Raw genomic sequence first — 5,727 nt, forward strand, 5'->3', positions numbered from 1 at the left:
GCATATTTTTAAAAATAGCATATAAATATTACTAGAATAGTTAAAGTAAAAAACAAAATGGAGACCAAATCACCAAACTACTACACACACACGCTCTCAATTGTCTTGTGGCGATAAGCATATTCCAGTAAATTGTTTTAATAGGGTTCTTCGCATAAGAAATATGTATGTGTACAGTTATAAGTGCATACGTGGTTAGATTTATATTAAATATACGAGCATGAATTTGTAGAGAATTTACTAAAACCAAACACTTACACAAAACAATGTACAATAATTTGTAAAGAAGATGAAACAAAAAGTAAAATTACAACAAAAATAAATAAAAAAATCGTTTTTGAATGTTATTGAATATAAAAGAAATTTTATTTATACACATAAGTAAATAAAATTTAAATATACTTTATAAATAAAAACACTAAACACTTAAATAAAGATGCATACAACAAAGATGTAAACTCAAGACAAGGAATAATTCAACTCGAAAATGTGAAGATAAATTATACGGTAATTATTGTAGCGTGACATATGATCAAATCTTAGAAACGTATTATAATAAGTAAAATACTATAAAAATGACAAAACTACTTGTGAGTGTTGTTGCGTCGACAGGCTGAAGAGAAAAGGCGGAAACTTAATTCAAATCGTAGTAATATTGGATTTTAATGAAATTTGAAATGAAACACACACAAATTAAATAAATAAATAGTAGTCGGAATGCAGTGTTTAACTTAAAATTGATATTTAAATAATTGTATCGAATGAGCCAATAAATCGATATTTGAATAAAATAAATGAAAGAGTGGATGAAAATATTGACATAAAAAGTGCATTTTTAATTTGCATAGCCAGCGCCTGATACTTTGCATTAGTATGCGGTAAGTATACATATAGAAACTAAGTGTAATATCAAAGATATATGAAAATTTATGGTGCTTCTGAAGCATCATTAATTTTCATGAGACTGAAATTTTTCATAATGTTTAAAAGTTAAGTGTAAGTATAAAATATTGCTTATTTTGTTTGAATTTATTATTTTTAATATTGCATAAATCATTGAATTTTTAACAATTAAATTTTCCACAACAGTCACACACTTCTACTTTACAGCCAGTACTTACCGGAAACCCAGCTAGATAGACTAATATCTTTCTTATGCAGCAACCAGGATTTTATACGACTACGATTCTATACATATTCCACTAGTCCTGGAGTAAAACCATTGGATCGTTATATATGATGTTTTTTAATTATCGAATATTAGACAGTAATTTTAGTTGCCAACAAGTTTATTCACTTACAACTTGTTGTTTCACTGTAGAAATTCACTGCAAAAATGATTCAAACGTATATAAAACTGCAGTGGGGATCAGCAACTCATCAGTACATAGACAATAGAACGTGCCAACATGTCAAGAAAACTATGAGGGAATTCTCTTAATATAGCACGAAGGGCTTCGCAAAGCCGAGAGAATGCCCCTTACATGCACTAATGTTAGAGGTATGTCTACTTGGACTTCCGCTTATTTCATTATTCAAATTACTCACTCTAATAAGCCGGAAAGTGTTTTTAAGTTTATCATATACTTTCAAATATTGACTAAAACTTATCACTAATAAATTATTATAAATAGATGTTATTTGTTACATCTATAATATAAAAATGAATCGCAAAATGTGTTGCTAAGCGCATAACTCGAGAACCGCTGAACCGATTTCGCAAATTCTTTGTTTAGAATGTTTTAATATTGAAAAATTGCCTGAAAAAGTCTTAAATCCACAATTTTCTAATCACCCATACAACGAATTTGTGTCGTTAGTCTCTGGCTAATTTTAGTTTTGAAATATTTATGGAAGGCCTGGGAAGGATTAGAAAGTAAGTATATATCGAAAAATATATATATATCGAAGATAACAAGAAGATGATTTTATTTGAATTGACAACAAAATTATAAAAACAAAAAAAAAAATAATAATAATTATATTTTGAAATTTGTCATTATTGCTTTGTTAAAATATTTTTATCATTGTTCAATTGTATAAGGCTGTGTCGATAGCCCAAAACAATTTGTAACAAGTAGGGAAAGGCAACCGAACATTTTATACTCTCGCAATTTATTGATGTAATTTTATTACACACAACTTGAAATAAAGTCCAACAGAATAACGAAAATTGAGGTAATTCCTGAACAATTCGGCCTTGAAATTACTCCTAAATTGCAAATCAACGAAACACCAGTCTGCAAAATCGCCAAAAAAAGAGCTATAAAGAAGATTTTCCAGATATTCAAGTCGCTGGAGGTACTGCACATCGAAAATATTTTGGTGGAGCCATGATTCTGTTGGCAGGTGATTTTCGCCAGACTATTCCTGGATCAACTGTTGCTGACGAACTAATCCCATTCCTAAAATCATCTAATTTGTGGCGACACATAAAGAATCGCCAATTAACAAATAATATACGAGTGGTTTTCCAACAATATCATACTGCGATTGTAGAAATAGTTTAAAATGGTAGCGACGCAGTTGACACCTCGATGGATTAATAGTATTTTTAACGGGTTTCTCTCACTTCATGGCCTCGAAAGAGGAGCTTATTCATCGTGTTTTTCCTGACATGTAACCATAATATAATAAACATAAATGGCTGATTGAATGACCTATATTGGTGACAAAGAACAAGGATCTCTTTGATCTTAATGCGACAATTTAGAATTTCGTTAAAGGAGAGTTGACACAGCTCCAAACCAGGATGACGTATTCAATTATCCCACAGACTATTTTAAATTGCTGGACTATCCCCACTCACTTGCAATTAAAAGTAGTGTGAGTTGTCATCATGCTGCGTAACATAAAACAACATTAAACTTTGCAAGAGAACAAGACTGGCTGTGAAGAAGGTAATCAATATCGTCACCAAAGCCAAGATAAAGCCAACTATGAAATTTGGTCATTTGTTACTTTCTCCAATATACGAATAAAAAAATCAAAGTTTTACAAATTATGATGATTTACGCGTTAACACAGATCTACAATAATGTCTATCAATCATTTTAAAATTTATCGGTTATAACGTTTTCGTCTTTATGCGTAAGAATTCTTTCTCTGCATTGAAAGATTTACTAATTTAATGTATACCTTAGCCACAAAAACGTGTTGCCTAGTGTGGTGCTAGTTCAAAATATAATTTGATTCAACACCAAATTTAAAGTATGAGTAAATGGAGCACATATGTATATCATTTGTACATTTGCTAATACTCGGATAACTTTAATATTAAACAGGGAAAATGAAATGAATGAAATGAAATGAAATGAAGATGAAACCTCTTATAATAGCTTCATCTAATGGAGAGAGATTTGAAAGGGAATTAAAATATCATATTAATAGTTTAAATAGGAGTCATTCATCAAAAATGCTTAAGATAATATTCACATGAACGTTTCGCAGCGCACTTTTATTTTCATGGCTGGAACAGTATACAATAAATCTGACTATGTATTCTCTACTCAATTTTTTATTTTAGCCTGTCAATCGTGACTTCTTCCATATGGAACGAGGCATTTTCATCATCAATAAATTTTAAAGTTTTCGTTGTCCACTAACTTTATGGTATTTAGTAGACCCTCGAATTCAGTTTTTTACATAAATGCAAAATCTTACCTCGATTCACAAATGTTAAAAATTTTAAATTTAATCAAAGTGCATGCATCAATGACATAGATACAAAATGATTAGTAGTCAATCACAGCTGCGACGAAAGAACGACGCATCACGTTTCAAATAGAGTTCCAAATCCCCAGATGGATATACGCCGGACAACAATAGCCATGACCTAATGATTTGTTGCTGGCGAAACACAAATTTTATAAACATCACTATATACATGTATATATATTCATATATATATACCAAAGTCTTTCATGGCCAAATGTTTGAATATATTTGTTTATGTATTTATTTGAACAAATTTCTATACATTTACATTTGTATAAATCTTATAAAGAAAATCCGAACCGTTAAAAAATTCGCTGGAAATAATCAATTGAAGATTTAATGATCCGAAAATAATTTGGATGTTCTTCACTTAACTAAAAACTTGAAAGTACATAAACACGTAGATACATTTTGTGATGAGATTAAAAAAATATATTTATAATACATACATTTTTATAGTTCCTCGTGAAATTGCTCTTCAATATTTGGTGTATATTTTCAGATTTATAATGGTGCACTGTTTTTAAACAGAATATGTATACTTAAGTAAATATCGCAAGAACAAGAGAAAGTAATGGGTTGTTTGGCATTAAATTTGCAAAGGTAAACATTTGCACTGAGTTCAATTTAGAGCAAGAATTCAAAGCGCTCAATAATCTTTGAACAATTTGTTCATACGAGAGCTGCTATATACATATATTTCTGGCCTAGGCAACACTAAGTGTTGCCAGGTGCAATCTGACATTTCCATTGGAAAGTTTGACATTTTTTAGCATAACATCACTCAGAACGTTTTGTCATTTAATCGTGAATTGTTTTATTTACAGGGAATTAAAAAATTCATCTCGGCTTAAAAATGGAATTAACTCGTGAACATTTTCGTGCGATAATTTTTCATAACTTTCGACGTGGATTATCGCGACAAGAGTGCATCGATGAACTAAAATCTTTGTATGGCTATGAAGCACCATCCTATAGCACTGTGAAAAACTGGTACAACGAATTCAATCGTCGTGAAGGTCGTCCAAAAACAGCCGTTGTGCCAGACAACATCGATGCCGTACCTGAACTGATAATGCAAGACCGTCATGTAACCTACCTTCAGATAGAGGCATGCCTATGCATTTGCTTCGAAAATTGGTTTGAGCGCATGCAAAAGTGTATAAATCTTGATGGAGAATATTTTGAAAAACAATAAAACCATTTTCGTTGATAAATATTCCTATTTTCATTATTAGGCCAGAAATATATATAGCAGCCCTCGTAATAATGGTTGTATTTTTTCCGGCAAAAAATATTTAAATTTTTTATGCTCTCGAAACAACAGAGAATAATAGTTATGTCGGATACGCCCACCCCAAAACCAAGATAATTATTGGAAACTACGATACGTACATACGAAACATACGATTGGTACGATAACTCTTGAAGAAAAATGTCAGCATTGAATTTTAGAGTAACGGTGGTAAAAAGTGGAAGTGGCACCATGCACTTTTACGTGAAACATTGGTCTCAATTTCGAAATAAAACGCACCATGTTATGTAAAGTAGTGGATCACATATCTCACAGTGAGGCAAATCTATTACTTTTACCTAAATGACAAAGCTTGCCAAAGGCAAAATAAAAAGTTTACAAAACACTACTTAAAATAAGTAAAAAACTGCTAACTGAACCAAATAATTTTCGCGTGTACTACAAAAAACTAACAGCCGAAATATGTAAATGACATGTCATTGTCGACAAATCGCTCGACATTGCCATTAGCTGGCGTCTGAGCGAGATGATGAATTGCTGTCGGACGCGCTTTGCATGTGATGGCATTAGTTACTAAATCAAAAACTAATGGAAACCGTGAAACAACGAGTAATCATCACTTGCATTCAGCCAATAAATTGAGCAATATGCCGCAGTATCTTCGGTATGAGATTTTGCTGGAAATTTTTGCCTTTTCGTTTTGTCGTTCGTGTTTTTAGGTGAAAAAGAGATTATAAAAATGTGTTAAGTGTTCT

This window comes from Zeugodacus cucurbitae, chromosome 4 (genome assembly GCF_028554725.1).
Source record: "Zeugodacus cucurbitae isolate PBARC_wt_2022May chromosome 4, idZeuCucr1.2, whole genome shotgun sequence".
NCBI classification, from domain to species: Eukaryota; Metazoa; Arthropoda; class Insecta; order Diptera; family Tephritidae; genus Zeugodacus; species Zeugodacus cucurbitae.